Consider the following 20,425-nt stretch of genomic DNA (forward strand, 5'->3'; position numbering starts at 1 on the left):
TGGGTGGACCCCACCCAGAGCCCTATCTTGTGGATGAGGCCCAGAGCCATTGGCCTTCAATCCATTTCCAAAGTTTGCTCTTTGTGCAGCCCGCCCCATTCCTTCTTCATTCTGCTGGCTGGAGCTAGATTCCCTTCACCCACCTTCCCAAGGCAAGAAAAGTAATTTAGAAGAGACTGAGATTCAGCGCGTCCTGAGCACACCATCATTTGTGCTGGAGACTGAACGATGACTCACTCACAGCACAGAGACTCGCAACAGTAGTAATGTAATAAATGGGTTGCCATGAGGGATAGTAGAGACTCGTCGTCTTGAAAGTTTAAAATTTCTATAGCTTGCATCCTTCAGGGACAGCTGAGACAAAGCTGAAAGGACAAACTAGCTCCAGGATTCTTAACCTCATCAGACTCCACACCTCCTTTTGTAGCAAATAGTTTATAACACCCCATATATTATCCTGAAATAAAATTCATAAAAATATAAACCACCTATATACTATATCATTTCAAAATTTCAATTTAATGCTTTAATTATAACACAAAAGAAGAAATAAAACAATATTATATATACATATACATGTATATGTGTATACACACATACACACACAATTCAATATGTGATTGCCTACCACCATTACACTAAAAGACATACTGAGAGATGTCTGGATCTCTATGTGGAATCACTGTGAGACAGCAGCTACACATGCAGACTGATAGCCGTGTGTTGTCTTCTTGGTGACTCTAACACCAGGAGTAGAGTTGCCATTGGTGATGTGATTTTTCCAAAGCAATGAACAACTCTTAGAGTACTGATCAAAATCAGCACAAGTTCCCCTCCATGTTCACAGTAGTTGTATTTCTGGAATATTCAATGTATATTAAAACCACACAAAATACCTTGCTTTTATATATAATATGGAATTAGAGGTTCCAAGCTCAGACACCCGGGGTTTTCAGTACATTAATCTGGAGAAACATTGGAATGACAGGTGGGTTAGAGAATAGTTGTTTGTACAGGACTGGCCCATGCATGGCAGGACACCTAGCATTTGTGGCCCTGACCAGCAAACAGGAGCGGCCCACACTTTTCCGGAACACTCCTGGAGGCTGAATTGCCCCCTTCAGAAGAACTGGATTAGGTAAGCTTTCAGGTTCCCCCTTCCCAGCCCCTGCCTACAAGAGAGTCCATGCGATGCAAGGCTTTGGGCTGGATGATGGGGCCATTGTGAGGTTGAGTGAGAGGAGATTCAGATATAACACACTGTCCATGCCCTGCAGGGTGGTGGGGGACAGGGGTGAAGGGAGAAGGAGTAAGAAAATGAAACATGTAGTTCCCACCTGGCTTTGAGCATCTGGGGACAGGAGCTGTGAGCTTGACTCCCCTTTTTAACCTCCCTTTGGCCCTGGTATGAGGACTTGCTAAGTCCATGTTGCCTGTTGGATGAAGGAAAGTCAGTAGATTGGAGGCTAAAGAGGCTGAGCCTCTGTTTTATTATGTTGCAGAGATGATTGAAATGAAAAGTGGGTTTTGGTGGGGGGGGAAACATTCTCTTGGTGACAACTATTGACCAAGAACACACTACAGCCTAGTCCTAAGAGTGAAAGGGAGACCAGGAATCAATCCAGTGACTGAAGAGTCAGCGGGTCAAGGAAACCAGGAAGGAGCTCTAAGACATGCCCCTCCCCCAACATGCATGCACTGGGTTGCCTCCTCCACCTCCCAAGGGGCATGCTCTTCAATTCACACCAGTTTGTCCTCTGGGTCAATTGTCCTCCTATTTACAGATTGGGGCCAAAGTTACTGCCATTCCAGCCAAGAAGCACTGTGCTTGCCTCCCAAGAGGCAGCAACCTATCCTAGGCTTGACCAACCTTGAACTTTTCAGGTAGAGGCTGTTCTGGCCAGAGGGAGGAGAAAGCAATGCTTAGATTATCTGCTAGGCTGAGCAACCCTTGCTTAGGGCACCAGCCAAGCAGGGGAGAAAATGTATTTTTGGAAAGGTATTTTTTAAGCAGTAAAGTAGTCATCAGGGGAAACAATCAGAAATCTGCTGCACCTCTCACATTCTTCTATGATTTAGTCCTAGTTTTATTTTTGAACTGTGTGTGTGTGTGCGTGCGTACTATAAGCTTTTCTGTGCTTAGAGTGAAGCACCCTGCAGTTAATGGTTCAGCCTTTGGAGTCAGACTGGCGGCCTCTTATTAACCACATGACCTCGGGCAAGTTACCACTTCTTTGTGAGTCAGTTTCTCTCTGTGTAAAATGGGATGATTATAGTACTTATTTTCTAAGATTGTTAAGAGGATAAAAAAGAAATAATATACAAAAAGCATATAGTACAGTACTAAGCATGTTGTAAGTACAATGTAAGTATTTGCTATTAGTGGTAGCATTACTATTAGTGCCACTAAAGGTCTTATTCTGGCCCTAGGAGAGAACATGGGAACAAGGCCACGCTGTATTCCCACACCTGCCAAGGAGTCAACAGCTCTTGAGTTTCTGAATTCTGTGTTACAAGGATTGAGAAGAAAATGGGGATTTATGGGTAGGAGGAGTTTAAGAACATTGGTTTATACTAAGTGCCTGCTCTCCCTCTTCTAAGGAGGACCTTGATTTTGGGCACTGGGAGTATAGAAATGGTTTGTGGACTAGGAAAAATCACTAAAAGAACCCCATTTCTGGGAAGGTAGGTCAAAGTTGGCTAGGAGTTGCTGGAGTGGTAAAGAAGGTACTTGATGACTATGGCCGGGCTGCCTGAGGTTAGCCTCCTGTGTGTCTGCATGTATGTGCATGTGTGTCCATGTGTGTGCATGGGTATCAAAGCATTGCTGAGGTGATGGGCTTCAGCTACAGGGGCCATTGAGCTGTCTATCCCTTTGGCTTTAAGGAGCAAACATTAACGTTGGGCACATCCAGACTGTGATGACTTTGCTTATCCTAACTTCCTAGAGAATTGGATCGTTTACTCAACAGGTCAAGAGACCCTTCCTTGTTCCAGATGCCATGCAGAGGAACTAAGATATGGACATGTACTGATGCCAGGCTCTAATCGGAACACATTTGATCTTCATAGTAGTCCTATGAGGTAGCTATCACTATTTTCATCATTCTAGGGCAGTGGTCGGCAAACTCATTAGTCAACAGAGCCAAATATCAACAGTACAACGATTGAAATTTCTTTTGAGAGCCAAATTTTTTAAACTTAAACTTCTTCTAACGCCACTTCTTCAAAATAGACTCGCCCAGGCCGTGGTATTTTGTGGAAGAGCCACACTCAAGGGGCCAAAGAGCCGCATGTGGCTCGCGAGCTGCAGTTTGCCGACCACTGTTCTAGGGGAAGAAAATGAGACTCAGTTCTTTAATAACTTGCCCAAATATACACAGTTTATTACCAGAGCTGTAATTTGAACCCAAGGAAACTGGTTCCAGAGTCCAGAGTTTATGGTCTTAACCCCCAGTCTTTGCCACAGGGCTTTGACCCTCCAGGCGCTTGAAGTGGGTGTGTGTGTGTGTGAACAATTAACAGGTAACTCAAAGAGGAGCTATAGCTGATATCCAACAATGAAGCAGAGGGCCTCACAGGAAAACAACCAGTTTTAACGTCCAGGTCTCTTCTCTTTGCAACTCCAACAGAGGATGTTCTTATTGTTCCTACTACAGCTTCTTTAGACGCCTGCCCCTCTAGGATTTTACCTTTTGCCATTTCCTGCTGGAGGTATAATAATCACCTCCACTGCAAAGAGAACTCTCCCTACCCATAGACCCCATGGGAGCAAACCTAGCCCTTCTTTTGCTGTGTCTATGTTGATTGGGGAGGAGGGAAAGACCAGGGATTGACGTGGTTTCTTCTTTAAGTTCAGTCACTTGATGTTTTCTAGAACTGGCAATGGCAAGTGTGAAGCCACCTGTCCATCTAGCCCTATGTGGCAAAGAAAAGGACATCATCGGTGGTGAGTACAATGTAGACTTGTCCCATCTGCCACTGTGTTTGCTCTTGGGACTTGAATCTAGCAAAGAGGTATTTCGTGAGATGAGGTGCTAAGAACTAGCTTCAAAAAGCCAAGCCTTAAATACAAGTGAGTCTGTCCCTGTAGGAATGAACTTCCAGTCTTTAACAAGATCACTGGCACAGTAGCCATCCAGGAAAATTGCCTTGGTGACCTTTGGGTCCTGTTGGCTTTGATTCCAATCTGCCTCTCCTAAGCCCCCTAAGAACTTGGAGCATCCCACTTGCTTTCTGGTTTTCCATCCTGCCTAGACACCCACTCCAACTGCATTCCTGAGAGTTTTGGTTGCAAGCACTAGAACCCAATTCTGGTTAACATTCATTGGAAGGGAACTGGGTCACTCATAGAATCAACAGAAAGGCTAAAAAATAGGGCAGAGCCAGGAACCAAGGGTGGCAAAGGCTCAGCTAAGTCCAGTAGCTCAAGCTACTGCTGCTACAGCCACAGCCACCACTGCTACAGGACCCCCTGCTGCCTGCTGTGGCCCATCAGCCCTGAGCACTTAGCAATCCCCCAACCCTCAACTGCAACACCGCTGCCAAGAATAATCCCTCATGGGCCCTTGAGACTTTGCATGGTGTCTCTAGATGTCAAGTCCCAGGCAGGCGCCTGCGATTGGCTGCACTTAAATCCCTGCGAATATTCCAGATATCAAGGCTGAGGAAAGGGCTCTCTCTCCCCCACTTATTTTCCATAGTTGGGAGAGCTGTGCTGTTCATCTGTTGGATTAGTTCCCTCCAAAAAAAAAGGGTTAGGAGGAGGCAAACATATGGAAAAACCTGCCCTATTGCAAATTCCCCTGAAGGGGTGACATTCTCTTTGTTGCATGGAGAAAGGTAGCCAAGCTTCTCCCATGGTTTCTCTAGCACATGAACGAATAGATTTCCATTTTAGCTAAGCTAATTTAAATATAATCTTTGTCATTTGCAGCCATAAGAATCCCGAATCGTACTTTCATTCCCCCTACCTGTGGTTCTCATCCAGGGATGGCGTGGCCCCCGGGGATGCTTGGAAATGTGTGGAGTGTTTGTTTGCCAGTTAGTGAATGTTGGCTAAGGATGCTGAGCATCCCGAGAGCCACGGCTCAGTTGAACACAGTAAGAACTGCTCTCACCCCAAAGCCAATGGTGCCGCTGTTAGGAAACATGGCCCCTGCCACGGAACATGACAGATGGCACCGATCAACCTCTTCAACTCGGAGTTCCCACCGAGGTTGGCTGTGGCTTCATTTTTCTCGACGCGGTGCAGCGCTGTGACTGATTCCGCACGGTTGGCAAAACCACACGTGTGCCATCCCTGATGAAGACCAACTTCTTTTTTTACAGCTAAAGCGACTGAGACAAGGAGAGAAAGCCTGATTCACCCCAAGTCACACAGCTCAGTCTAGAGCCAGGTCTCTGGCCCCGCTGCCTGCTCTCGTCGTAACACTCGGCGGCCCTTGCTCTTTGCACCCAGGCAGGCTTGGGAAGTCCAGACTTGCTTCAAAGTGTTTCCAGGAAGATTTCAGGGAGGTTCACTGGCTCAGGGCAGGGCCCTGGGTGCCAGGGTGCCACCTGCAGAGGCAGACAGTAAGAGGGAGAGAGGCTGTCTGCGGAAGAGGCTGAACTTTGTGGGCAGAGCTGGCACACAGCAAAGGAATAAACAGGGAGCTGGCCTCTCCCCCAGGGGAGAGGAGAGCTGAGGATGATTTGCAGAGACTTGGAGCAGTTGTTTCAACCAGATAATCACACAGGAACTAATTAGCACCGTCCTTCCGAGCACAGCCTTCTCTGGGCTGCAGGATGCTCAGTGGAGAAGAGAAACCCATTAATTACTTTATCAGGAAGCACTGATAAGTGCCTAAAAAAGGTACCTGTCCCAGGCTCCCAGCTAATTAAAGAGGGCTGCAGGGTGAAGGGATGTGCATCTCACCGGGGAGAGCAGAGAGCTCACGTTGATCCTGAGCCTCAGCTGCGGCCAAGACTGAGAGCAGCTAGGGGCTTCTGCCCCGCCTCTTCCCCCAGAGACTGCGCCCTCGCAGTTCAGCACCCTAGCCTGGGTCTTTGGGAATCAGGGAGTCTGCTGGCTGCAGTGCCCACCAGACTAACTGGGGGCGGAGGAGTCCTCGGCAAGGCGTCTGGTCTGTTTCCCGAGACTCCACACAACAGCCCCACTAGGATGTGCTGTGCTGTGTGCATCTTCTCCCTGGCATTGTTAGCATGCCATGCCCATCTTGTGGGGGCGGAAAACAAGGCTCAGAACACATCGTGTCTATAGTCAGGGACCTCTCAGGTAAGGAGAGGCAGGAGACCAACTTGAATCCAGATCTCCTGCTCGAATGTTATTTGCACCATGCTCCATTATTCTGCAGGGTCTGAGGCACAGCTTCCAGCCAGCAGACCTGGGCTCTAGTCTGGGGCTCCTTCCTTAGCTTTTGGGGTCAATCCCGTCATGTCTCAAAGCCTTGGTAACCTCATCAGTGAAATGGGGCTAATACTACCTGCTCAGTTGGTTATAAGGAGGAGCACTATGTCACAAGATTGCATACTCAGATCACCTAGAACAGAGCCTGTGGGCCATTAACTCTCTAATGCACCGGTTTTCACACTAATTTCTAGCTGCAGAAATTTTAGTTCAAATGCCATCTTACAGAAACGACCAGCATGCAAAGAGCTAAAAGCGGTACTTCTCTGGAGGGAGCCTGGCCCCCTCCCCCCTGCAGAGACCCTGATGAGCACCCACAAGTTTTTGGAGCAGTTAGACAGGCCAGAGCTAATGGGAGCAAGATACCCTGAGATCTCAAGGGCCTCGGAATAAATGCCCCACCTTAAAACGAGTGTCCTTTTATCTCACAGAGGACCTTAATGACCGAGAAGGGCTAATGGATTTATATAGGTCCCTCTTGCCTTATTCCCAGATGGTCACCTGGCTAGGAAAGAGGGAGGGAATATAATGTGCATAAATAGGACCAAACTCATGACCTTGACATCCACTGCTATACTCTAACCCACCCCTCTCCACTAGGCAGCCAGTGGTCCATTAAGGCAATAGTGACATTTTGTGTAGACACGTTTGTTTTAGGCCTTCCAGGAAAGTAAAGAAAAAAAATCACATTATTAATAATAGCATTGCTCCACCTTATAATTATATGGTAGCTTAGAGAGGTTGGAATGCCTTTTCTAAGGACACAGCTGAAGATAAGAGTGGGGTCTAGAAATCCTGAAGCCTGGATCCCAGGAGGTGAGATGTTATGAGAACACATCCTGATTTCTCAGAAGACCTGGAGAGGAGATGCCGACACCCTCCCAGCACCTGAGCGCAGCTCTGCCCTCTCAGGAGGTAATTCTTTTGTTTACCAAAGGTGGCCCAGACTCACAAAGTGAATTTGCCTTCTGGGAGGTCAGGATTGAGGGGCTGAGACAGGAGCATTTATTGCGGATTCTTCCTTCTGGGAATGTATCTGTAATTATTATAGAGGACATTTTAACCCATGGATATTTGATCTCCTGCCTCTGCCCTCTCCTCTGTCAAATCGGTGGCTCAAAATTCAACTACTATCCGCTGAATGGCCACATGTCTACTCTGGGCCTGGTACTTGCTAGGCATACCTCAGGTGTTACTTCATTTAATCCTCAAAACTGCCGGCAATTCAGGACCCTTGTTCCAATTTATGGACATGAAACTGAGGCTCAAAGAAGCTTGGGCCCTTTGCCTTGGCCTCACAACTATTGAGTGGCCAGAATTTGAGCCCAAGTCCTTCTGAGGTTAAGTCCAGTGCTCTCTAAAGCCTTCCCCATGAAAACTTTCCAGAGAAATCCTACCTGTGGCCATCATTCTAGATGCTGCCCATAAAAACAACCTGAAAGCACTGAACAGCCTAGAAGATTCAGTCTAGAAGGAGATAATGAGAGAATTGGGAGACCTGAGCTCTAGTTAGTTCTAATTTTAATCAGCTAGCTAGCTCCCTTCTCTAGATCTCGGTGTTCTCAGCTGTAAAGCAGAGGGAGTGGCCTTCTGAGCCACTTCCTGCTCTAACCCCTCCACCGATGACTGCCTGTGGGTGTCTGAAGGCAGCTGTGCTTGGTTGTGCCTCAGTTTGACGTGTTGACATACCCACAGGCTTTTCTGCCCATGCTCAGTCTGTCCCTAGGAGGGATGCCGGGCCTGCCTCCTTCATCCCTGAGCTGTGGCTGCTCACCTGGTTTCCCAGCTCATGGAGCCTGATTCTACTCTGGGGAAGTTAGAAAGGAATCAGGACCCTGGAAGGTGGCACAGCCCCCTGGTGGCTGTGGAGGAGGCAACTGCCAGTGCCCGAGCTGAGGACTTCTCCCTCAGCCCTCTGGTGCTCCCAATAGAGTAACTCTTGGGCTGGTTTTAGTTTGGTTGTTGTTGTTGTTAATCTTTTTGTTGTTGTTGTTAATTTTTTTAAAATATATTTTTTTTTAATTGAGAAAGGGAGAGGGAGAGAGAGATAGAAACATCAGCTGCCTGCTGCCTACTTCATGCCCCCCACGGGAGGCCACGCCCGCAACCCAGGCATGTACCCTGACCAGGAAGACAACCGGCAACCTGCTGGTGCATGGGACAATGCTCAACCAAATGAGCCACACCGGCTGGGCTCTTGGGCTGTTTTAATAAAAGGGTAAATGCATGCTTTCCTGTGCTCATTTTGTATTTTCCGGTGTGTGTGGAAATTGTAGAGTTGTTTAAAAAGAGTCAAATACATAGTGAGGTGCCGTCACAACTCCCCGGTGGGTGAGAATTGTAAGAAGTCCAACACCATCATTCAGGCTCAGTGCTTGACTGCTCTCTGAAAGCATCACCCATCCCCAAGGGGTTCACAGCAGAAGCAGATCACTGGATTGGTGTACAGGCTACAGGGTGGTGAGGAGGGGGAGAACCACTCCAAAGGGGTCAAGTTTATCCCAGTAGTTCATTAGCAAAAGAAGACACGGGGAAGTGCTAGGGTACAATACGAACAAAACAGACCTGGCCCTTATCCTCGTGGAGCTTAGCATCATAAGGGAGGAAACAGACAATAAATAAGTACAGTAATAAATATGTAATATCAAATTGCGAAAGTGCTAGAAGGGTAAGAAGCAGAGTGGTGTGGTGGAGAATAAAAGGGTGTGTGCGGGGAGGTGTGGGGGAAGAGCTTCTATCAAAGCATGGCTGGAAGCTCAGTTTGAGGTGAAAGTCACGGAACCACTGGGTTAAGTGAGGGGGAAGGAGCCTGAGGCAAGGTCAAAGGTCCTAGAATAGGGGCCATGAACTTTTTCTATAAAGGGCCAGATAGTAAATATGTGAGGTTCATGCCCCATAAATCTCTGTATTGCCTGTGTTCCAATAAAACTTTGTTTGCAAAATAGATGCAGACAGCATTCTGCCAGTTTGTGCCCTAAAACAAGAAAGCACTGGGTATGTGTCAGGGAAGAACAAGGCTGGCCAACAGGGAGCAAGGAAGGAGTGTCTTGAGGTGAGCTAGAGCAACAGACAATAGTAAGGTTGTGGAGGGCCTTGTAGATCAAGGTAAGGAGTTTGGGTTCAATTCTAAATGCCCTGGAAAGCCACGGCAAGGTTTTAAAGCAGCAAAGATTACTCTGGCTATTGTATGGAGTTGGAGAGAAGAAAGGAAGCAGGAAGACCATCTTAGTCCAGGGAGAGAGCTGGAGACCTAGCCATTGGGTGACATGACAAAATGTGGATGACTTTGAGATAGGATTTGGAGGTAGAATCGACAGGACTTGCTGATGGAGGCATGTGGGGCTGGGGAGAAGGGAGCTCAAGATTCTGGCTGGAGCAAGTAGGTGAATTTACTGAGCTATAGAAGATAAGAAATGGAGGGTCTAGGGTCAGGGGTCAGGGGTCAGGGGATAGATTTGGTGAAGCAAATCAAGAGTTTAGTCTCAGACAGGCTAAACTTGAGATGCCTGTGAGACATCCAAGGATTTCAGAGGAGGGGGTACCAGGGCTCCATGATGTACCTCCCTCCCTGGTTCCACGTGGCTCCATCTGCCCTGGGCTTGGCCTTTGCCCTGATTCCTGGGTGGACCCACCCCAACCATAGGATGACCTCCCCATAGTCACAAAGCTTCACGGCCACTGCTGTTGCTTCATCTCCTGACACTGCTGACCGACCCTCCAGGGATAAGAGTCAGGCTTCATCAAGATTTCCATGACTCCTGCCGTGTCAGGGGGCTCAGTGACTCCGGAGCCCAGGTCCAGCCCCCCTGGGCCCCTGCAGCCTCCAACTTCCCCACTGCCGTTCAGGGGGGCCCAGTGACATAACCAGAAAATGCAAAAGGGCAAACGCTGATTAATGTAAGACAGATGATAGGAAGGAACTGGCAGATAAATAGTTCGCCTTCTGCCCTCCAACAACTCTTTCAAGATGTGGTGGTTCCATATGGCCTCACTGGGTGGCTTACGTGGTCAGCCAACCAGCTACACATTTTCTTGAGAAGCTGTAGCCAGTTCCACAACACCCCACCTTGTGTTTCCTCCCTCCTCCCTCTCTCCCTCCCTCCCTTCTCTCCCTGCTTCATTGCCCCTTTCCCTCAGTCCTGCTTCCCTGGTAGTACATCCTCCAATAAAACATAAGCCCCCTGGGCTTTGCCTCAAATTCAGTGTTGCAGGAGACTGGGCTAATATGAGGGGTTTGGGTGTTAACTATGGTAAGAATCATTTACTTATTTCACAGACACTAAAAAGGACTTGCTATATGCCAGGTATTGTTCTGTCCCTAAGATAGTAACTCCTTTTATCCTCATAGCAAGCCTAAGAAGAAGGTATTACTGTCATCCTCATTTTACAGATGAGGAAACTGTGACAGTTTAAGCAGCCATTTGGATTAGCACCATCCAATAGAAACATAATGCAAGTCATGTATTTTGAAGTTTTCCAGCAAGCACATTAAAAAGGTAACAAAAAATGGTAAATTTATATGTAATAATGTATTTTATTTAGCTTAATATGTACAAAATATTATCAGTTTTACATGTAATCAACATTAAACATTTTTATTGGGATAGTTTATTTGTTTTTATTTATTTATTTATGAGGAAAAAAGGAAACCATTTTTTTTTTTAAGACCAGACCACAAGGAAAATATGTCACAGTCCTGAAACAGCAAACAGACAGGTTGTATTTTCATTTCAAGTAATAAGTTGGTAAAAGACAAGAAGGTCTTATCAAAACAGTAAGGTGCCAAAGTTGGGGTAGGAACACTGCATGTTGCAACGGCTCCAAACAAAAGTGGTTTTAATTTAATTTATTTCAATCACAGTTTATATTCGATATTATTTTATACTAGAGGCCCAATGCATGAAAATTCGTGCAAGAGTAGGCCTTCCTTCCCCTGGCTGCCAGCATCGGCTTCCCTCCGGCACCCAGGACCCGGGCTTGCTTCCCTTCAGCCACCCGCAAGCACCCAAGACCTGGGCTGGCTTCCCTCCAGCTCCAGCTTTGTCAGGAAGGATGTCCTGAATGACGTCCGGTCTAATTAATATATTACCCTTTTATTATTATAGATCATTACAGATTAGTTTCAGGCGTACAGCATAGAGGCTAGACGTTTATATCATTTACAACGTGATCACCCCAATAAGTCTAGTACCCACCTGGCACCATACATAGTTACTACAATATTATTGACATGGCTTCCCTATGCTGTGCTTTGCATCCCCATGACTCTCTTGTAGCTACCAACTTGTACTTCTTAACCTACTGGGAAAGTTTACCTTCTTTCGTTCATGTAAGTCCTTGAAATCCAGTGTGTGTTTTACACCCACAGCACCTCTCACTTTGCACTGGCCCCATTTCAAGTGCTTAATAGCCACTTGTGGCCAGTGACTACCCGAGGGGACAGTGCAGAAATAGCGCGTTGTCTTGGGAGTGGATGAGAATGTCGAGAAGGAAGAATGCCCTCTAATTGGAACACCGGGCATTCCAGAGGGTGACTGGACAAAAATAGTTATCAGGAAACCACTCTCCAGATCTTCCACGTCCTTAGCCCTCTTTCCTAAAATGGAGTTACCTGGGAATAAGACTGAATTCACACACAAGGGCTCTCCCCACTTCACGAAAGAAGGCGGCGGGGGTGAGGGGGGGGGGCACCCAACATACAGGTCAAGTCCCTGGGCAATTCCATACCCATAGGGTCTGCTGCACTCAATTTTCACTGAATGACTTTGTTCTTGCTCCTACTCTCATCAAAGAATGCAAACGCTTGAGGCAGAGGCCTGTGAGAGCAAAAAGAAAAAGTATTAAATGCTAAAAATGTCTTTTTCCATTTTAAAAAATGTGATCAATAAATTACTTTGAAACATAAGAAATGATACAGGATAAAAATCTGTGGAGAAACTAGGAATAGTAACACACCTTCAAGGAGATAAAAGGATGGAACGTTTCTAAATGTTAAGTGAGCTCTTACATTTTTAAGTGAATCATAGTGGGTATCAAATCATAGATGTTATATAGTTCATTGGATACATTGAAAAGTGTGATGTAACAGTTTTAAATGTCAATATTTACAATATGCCAGAAATTATCCCTCTCTGCAGCTATTAAACTTAAACAATATTTAGACTTCATTTTTAAAATGTACTGGAGGTGGGAGTGGATAGTGTTAGGAAATTATGTTAGGGATACATACACATAAGCAAGCAAGGGTGAATGTCTATGCTTTTTCTCACTTCTCTACACTGGCCCCCAGGACCTTCTCAATATTTGGGTAATGATGACATCAAGAGGCAATAAAGACGGGGGAGTGAAGGAAATGGGGGGGTGTTAGTACACATTATCAGTTCTAAGCTGAGCAAGTTCTGAGGATCTAATGGACAGCATATAGACTATAGTTGATAACACTGTATTGTATACCTGAAATTTGCAAAGAGAGTAGATCTTAAATGTTTTCACTATAAAAACTGGATTTTAAGAAGGCAATGCAGAAATAAACAACCTTTTCTTCTGAACTCTAGAAAGTAGGTGGGAAGCCAATATATAATGATTGAGTGCCCACCATGGCCCTGGGCCTAGTAGAGGCTTTGTGTCCATCAGTCTTTATTGTTCACGGTGGGCACTATTATCCCCATTTTACTGATAGGAAAATGAGGGCTCAGAGGGGTAAAGGAGTGGCTGATGCAACTTACAGCTGCCTTATGCCTTATAGCTTGTAAGCACTAGGCCGGGATTCAGCCCAGCTCTGTCTTAATTCAAAACCAGTGCTTCTCCATTGTACTACGATGCCTCTAAAAATCAGAGAAGTATCTGAATCCACCTTAGGGTTTTTGCTTTCTCTGATCAAAACAAAGGCTCTAATACTTTTCTCCAGTCATAACACTCCCTAAGGCCAGGGACATAGCGCCCTCTAGCGATGGGGCAGACAGTTGGAGGTGAGTTGGTTGGCTTCCAAGAGAGCTTGTCAGGCCCCTCCCATTTCCCTCTCCCTCCAGGCTCCACAGTGAGCCTGTCCCAGACTCCCGCCCCTCCCCAACCACAGGGATCAAAGGAAGGGAGGAAAACAGAGGCAAAGGGCTTGATGCTGAATGGGGATTTTGGTCAGATGTTGCGTTTACCTGGGATGCCCCAGGCTATTTTGGGAAGGCAGACATCCTCGGGGAAACAATGAAGCGGGAAAGAAAACAACTAAAGCAAAATCCAGAGCCCAGTTTTTGCCAAATCAGCCCCATGCGGCCCACACAGGCCCTGGAAGTCCAAGTCAGGCGTGGGAAGGGCTGAGGCCTCAGGTGTCCGGGTTACTAGCAGGAATGTGAGATGTAGGAAAAGGTGGTGACAAAAGGGAAGATCCTGGGTGAGGTGAGAGGGGAGCACAACCTGGCCCGAGGTGGAGGTTTTGCTCCATCATTTGTTAGCGGGGTGACCTTAGGCAGGTAGTCTCCTCTAGAAGATAGGGAGACTCATAGGGTTGCCCGGGATTTCTGTAAGAAGGCAAATTAAATGCTGGGACCGTAACATGTTTTGTTAGTAGAATGCTGACAACTACTGGCTGTTCCTGCTTGAGCTCCAAGGGGACTAGTTAGTACTATGTAAACCAAGCATGTCAAACTCAAAGGCTAACACGGGCCAAATAAACGAGGCATGCGGTCCTCGGGCCACAAGTTTGACATGCTTGATGTAAACTGCGACTGTCCTTAAAGCTCACATTTCTCAAAGGAACAAGGAACACATCCATCCTTTAATGCAGCTGCTGGAGGAACCAAGAGCAAAAGCACTTTCCATGTTATTCTCTTTTCCACCACGGTTGAGGGACACGCCCCTCTTCTAGGTTCTGCCACCTCTCAAGAGGAAAGACCGATCCCTCTTTCTTTTTGAGTTTTGAGAATTTCTGTTACTGTACTATAGGGACCAACTTAACCCTCCTTTTGTCTGGTCCTCTCCTATCCAGCCAGGGTACACTGTGCCTGGTGTGGGGGGTGAGGGGATGTGAGAGAGGGAGTTGTTTTCCAGAGCGGTTCTGACCGTGGCCAGCTGGTGCAAGCATTACTTCCCAGCCATGAGCCACCTGTCCTCCAAGTTCAGGAGCCAGGCAAGCCATACCCCCAGGGGCTGACTGTGGGCAAAGCTTGGCACCTTGGTCAGCCTGAAATTCCCAACTGAGACATTTGTGCCAAGGAGGATACACTGCTCCTCAGATCCCTCCCAGGGACCTAGGGGAGGAGAGAAAGTCTTGCCTTGGTGGGTTAATGTCCCTGGGCGGCCATAAAACCACCACAAACTGGCTGGCTAACAACAACAGGAACCTAATCTCTCACAGCTCTAGAGGCTAGAGGTCCAAAATCAAGGTGTCCCACACAGCCGCGCACCCTCTGATGGCTCCCGGTGTTCCTCGGCTTGTGGTGGTACAAGGCCAGTGTCTCTCTCTGTCTTCATATGGCCTTCCTCTCCGTGTGTCTGTCTCATCTTCCTCTCCTTTCCTTTATAAGGACATTATCATTGACTTTAGGGTTCACCCTGGAGATCCTTAACTTAAATCTGCAAAGACCCTATTTCCAAATAAGGTCACCAGGTATTAGGTCTTGGACATATCTTTCTGGATAAAATTTAACTCATCACACCTGGTCTGGGGCTACTTTAAAATCCTGGCTTGTTAGCTTTGTGACTTTAAAAATGCTAGGGGGGGGGGGGTTACAGAGGCAGTAAAGGGGAAAGGCTTGCAGGCCAAGGTCAAGACAGAAAATGATAAAAAGCAGAGGCAGGAGAATCTTGTGTCTGGAGTACCTTGCTCACATCCTGCCCCATTTCCCACCCCTTCCCTCTTTGCAGCACCCCAGACTCTTCTTTTCCAGATGAGGAATGAATGAGCCATCTCCTTCCTGAAACATCCAGTGGAGCTGGCGAGAGCACGTGCAAGAACCCGGCGGCCCAGGAGCTTAGCCAGCCCATCCCAGAAACGGACGTCTGTCTGTGCCTTTGTCAGCCGAGCCCCTGGCCCTCACTGCAATGGGAGAATGTGACACCTTGACCCTGCACAGTCCTTCTGTTATTCAGAAGGAGGTTAGCGCAGGTTGCTGGGATGAAGTGGGTAAAAGTCATAAGCCGGAAGCTTGGAGTGTTTGAGGTGTTTTCCCAGTACCTATTTTCAGGCCCAAAGAACTGAACATACACCTGATTCCAAGGAGGGAGGAAGAGGTTGTGGCGAAAGGGCAGGCTCTGGAGTCAGACTGTCTGGAGTCAGCACTACCTCCTGGCCACTTGCAACTTCAGGCAGGAGAAATGGGCTTAACTTCTCCGAGCCTCAGTCTTCTCATCTGTAAAATGGGAAAGGTGAATGTACCTGCCTCACACAGTTGCAAGACTTGAATGAGGTGAGGCATGGAAAACACAGTGCCTACCACAGGGCAGCTGCTGTAATGAAAGGAAAAATAATCATGATGGTGTTGATTAGAAAAATAATAAAAGATCCCAGTTGCCTTGTTCAACGAGGTACTCCAAGGAGCAAAGTTTTTAAAAAGGGGTCGCATTTGAATCACGTCAGCCCCGCAGCCACAGAAGTGCTGACAAGGCACCAGGCTCCTCTCCTTTCTGGTCTTTTTGGTTTGCAGGCGCGCTCCTCTGTCTGAGAAGTAGCATTCCAGCTGCGAGATAAACACAATGGACTGGGAGGTGGACATTGTTCTCCAGCAGCCTGGCCCCAGCCCAGCTGGGGAGAGCATTTCCTTTCCAGCATTCCGAACGGCGACTGTCCCAAAAGATGATTAAAAATCAGCTTGCAGTGGCAGCCGAGTACAAGGCACTGAGCTCCTGAGTGTGGGGCGGACAGGGCATCCCGGGTTATTACATAAGCACGCTCACATTGGTGGGGGGTAGGGGGTGGGGGTGGAGGACAATCGTCAGGTTGGTAACTGTCAGCTTTGAATGGTATTTGTGCATCTGGATGACTTGCTGGCGATGGGGCTCAGGAAGGCCCTCCAAAGCCAATTCCCAGGTGCCTGGAGGTATGGCTGAAGCAACTTGCCCTTCCCTTTGTTTTACCCTGCCACTCCATCGAGATTCCAGAAAGTCTTGGTTTAAATGGTTTCTCAACATGGGCCTGTGACATGGTCATATCTCACTGCCCCTTCCATCACTGGAAAAATCGAGAAGCAGAGAAACAAAGCACGTGACACAGTGTCACCAGGATCCAGGGGTCCAGAACCGCCCAGCTGTGTGCAGCTGTGTGTGGACAGCCGGACACAGTCTCTGTGACCAGTCGGAGGATGACTCAGGTCTAGGCCAGAAGTAAGGAATCAGGATGTGATTTACTTCCATCCCTGGGAGCCTCCAGGGACAAGGCTGCTGGAGAAGATCAAAGCCACTTAGGTGGGTAACTGGCTGTGCCAACCTCCACCAAGGTCAGAAGGTGGCCAGCAAGGCATCTGGATCTGGTCAAGGTGAAGTTTTTCTTCTCATCTACCTTTATTTAAATGTTATAGTTTTATTGATTTCAGGGAGAGGAAGGGGAGGGAGAGAGAGACAGAAACATCAATGATGAGAGAGAATCATTGATTGGCTGCCTCCTGCATGCTCCCCACTGGGAATCGAGCCTGCAACCGGGCATGTACCCTGCCCAAGAATTGAACTGGGACCTCCTGGTTCATAGATCGACTAGAGACCTGGTGCATTAATTCATGCATGGGTGGGGTCCCTCAGGGAGGCCTGTGGAAATCAGGCCCCAGCTCGCACCCCCAGCCTTGCATCCCCGTAGCCCCACCTGGCACCCCGCCTTGGCCTGGCACCACCCCCTCACCTGTTCCACCATCCTGCCTACGGGATGATCCATCAGGGCCAGCGCCCCCCCCCCTCCCCCCGCCCCGCCCAGGTTCCCTCCTGCCACCATCGCTGGTCGCTGTCTACGGGCAATTGGTGGGTCGATCAAGCCCTCACTTGCACCTGCTTTGGCCTGACACCACCCGCTCACCTGCTCCACCATCCCACCGTGGTCCCGCTCTTGTCGGGGCCCATCAGGGCCGACAGTTCCTCCACTGCTGCCCGCTGCCAGTACCAGCGCCACGTCGCTGACACCCGCCATGTTCCACGCCATCCCTTGGTGGTCTGCGCACATCATAGTGAGGGATCGAACGACCACCCAAGGGGACAATTTGCATATTAGGCTTTTATTATATAGGACTAGAGGCCTGATGCATGAAATTTGTGCAAGAGTAGCCCTTCCTGCAAGGCTGGAGTGGGTACCGGCTTCCCTCTGGCACCCAGACCTGGGCTTCCCTCCAGCCACCAGCAGGCACCTGGGACCCGGGCTTCCCTCGTAGCCCCAGGCTTCGTCCGGAAGGTCATCCGGAAGGTCATCCGGAAGGACATCTGGTCTAATTAGCATATTATGCTTTTATTATTATAGATACTCAATCACTGAGTCACACTGGCCGGACCTCATCTACCTTTTAAATGTCACTCCTGCCAGTTACTCCTCCTAATGAGGGGTAGTCCACAGTGGACATAGACTAATCCTGTCTCCTCCACCTCCACTCCCATCCCACAGGTCAGAACAGAAGCTGCCAAGTTTGCACAATGTGGCCCTGCCCCTATGGCCACATTTGATTGGTCCAGATGCAGAACTTGACCCAAGACAGGGATCAAGTTAAGAGAGGACTTATTTTCTCTTCAGGTGTTCCAATAACAGGTAAAACTCAGAAGCTGTGAACGGCCATCTTCTGCCATGTATATCGGGAACAAAGAACGCCTATAGTGAGGACAAAGTCAAATCATACTGAACTTGAGTCCCAGCTCCACTACTTACTAGCTGTGTGTCTTTGAGCAAATTACTAAGTCTCTCTGAGCCTATCACACAGGGTGGCTGAGAGGTTTAAATGAGATGATATTTACCAAGAGCCAAACACCAAGAGATGATCAATATATGGTTATCCTCCCTTCCCCTTCCTTCCATTGCTTCCAATATGAAGCAAGATCTGGGAAGCCAGGGTGATGTGGTCCTAATCCACTGTCTACATACAAGCTGGGATCTTAATAGAGCCCAAATATATTTAAGATCTATTTTACCATGTGATTTATTTTACCCTGTGAGTAGATTCATGTGAAAGTTTTAATGTGATTCAAGTGTGGAACCACTTATTGAGGACCACAAAGGTGAATCCAATGAGACTTACACTCTCACAATAGCTGCACGTCTCACACACACCACACACCACACACACACACACACACACACACACACACACACACAGCAGCTGGCAGAGCCCACGCCCTGGCTAATGTGATGGGGCATTGCCAGCATGGGGCTTCACTGGCCAATGAGGACCCCATTGTCTAGGGTCAGGGAGGACTTGTGTCACCCGACTTCTGCTACAGTGGGTCCTGTCATGGGCTAGGTCTTAGCACTGCATGTTTTCTTTGCATCGTCTCATTTATTCCTCAGACAACCTGTGGATAAGGTGCTATCAGTATCTCAACTTTATAGGTGAGAAAACGAATGCTCAGGGAGCTCAAGGTCATACTGCTGCTCAGTGGTTGGGCCAGGACCCCGACCCAGGTCTCTATGAGCCTAGAGCCCTCGGGTCACCATTTCTACACAACTTCCATATTGAAACTGGAAACAAACACACCTTAGAAATCAGTCCTCTGGACTCAGCGTGTGGTCATTGGACCAGCAGCGTGGCATCACCTGGGAGTTTGTTAGACATGCAGAGTCTCAGGCCTGCCCCAGCTGTGCTGAATTAGAACCTGCATTTTCACAAGAGCCCATGCTATTTCGTATGCACCTTCACATCTGAGAAGCCCAGGTCTAGGTTAGATGTGGTCCGATTACTAGTCTCCAGCATGTTAATAGGAAAGAAAAGTTTTCATGGTCAAATGAGTTTAGGAAAGAGCAAGTTGAACAAAGCCAAACTGGCTTCCCTGTTACTGGATCTCTTGGTGCCTTTAACCAGGTGATGTATACATCACGATGTGCTAACTGGGGGTGGAGTTTACGGTATTCCTCCAACTTATCTGACCTTAGAGACCTTTCTTTTTCTTCTCCTTTTTCTTTTTTAAGCAGCATGCAAAACTAGTGTACCAAATACGTAGCTTTGGGGAACGACTGAGTTAGACCAGCTGCCTTGTAGCACAGCTGTTGGAAATGCGGTTGCGAGAAGTCATTTTGCCCAAGGTGGCAGGCAGCTGAGTCAGCTGGCGGCTGTGTGGAACTGCGTGTCAGGCCTGCAGACTTTGCATACTGTGTTCTTTCCAGGGCCTGGCTCTGGGAGGCCCAGAAATTTAACTTTGATCCTGACCCACCGCCTCCCAGTTATGAGGAAATAGCCATGCCCCGTGATCAAGCTCGGCAAGAGGAGGTTGGAGTCAAACAGGTTAACGAGCTCCGCTCCAGAGTCCAAACCGCAGGCCCGAGATCACAGAGCTAACAAGTATCCAAGCAAAGGAGGGAACACAGGTGTGTCTGGTCCCAGTGCTCGGGCTCCCTCCTTCCCTGGAGGCAGGGATCCTTCTAGCTTGGCAGCCACACCGGGCAGAGCCCGGATTGTGTGAAGGTTGAGTCCTGAAGAAGGAGCCGGGCCTCCTCCTGGAAAGCCCTCAACCGCAGGATTACAAAAAAACAGTGAGTCACAACCCAGCGCTTGGGAGATAAAAAGGACAGTATGTGTGTGTGTGTGTGTGGGGGGGGGGGGGGGGGGGTCGGGGGCAGGGGGGCCGGCATTTCTGGATTTCTAAAAGGGGGCAGGGATTGAGAGATGCCTACCACTGGCTGAGGCTCTCAGATGTGAAGGGCCTTCTCTGGATCTCAAAGAGGCAAGTCTTCCCGTTGATGCCAGTTTGGTGGTTGGGTAGGACAAGGCCATTTCCTTGTGGCAGAACAAGCCCTGCATCTGGGCATATCAGGGGCAGGGCCAGTGAGAACCAGTGAGGTCATGGAAGCATCCTCTTAATCAGCCAAAAAACAAAACAAAACAAAAAAAAACCCTCAATGGTTCA

The 20,425-nt window shown here is 48.2% G+C and overlaps 1 protein-coding gene across 1 annotated transcript in view; it reads left to right on the forward strand.

Annotated features, from left to right (window-relative positions):
- Positions 1-19,834: 19,834 nt before the first annotated feature.
- LCLAT1 (lysocardiolipin acyltransferase 1) overlaps positions 19,835-20,425 on the forward strand; it is a 199,703-nt gene continuing 199,112 nt past the window's right edge. The window contains exon 1 of the mRNA XM_079792736.1: positions 19,835-20,051. The gene's annotated coding sequence lies outside the window, so the exon portion shown is untranslated. The remainder of the gene's footprint in view (positions 20,052-20,425) is intronic.

The sequence above is a fragment of the Cnephaeus nilssonii genome (assembly GCF_951640355.1).
Source record: "Cnephaeus nilssonii genome assembly, chromosome: 15".
Classification (NCBI taxonomy): domain Eukaryota; kingdom Metazoa; phylum Chordata; class Mammalia; order Chiroptera; family Vespertilionidae; genus Cnephaeus; species Cnephaeus nilssonii.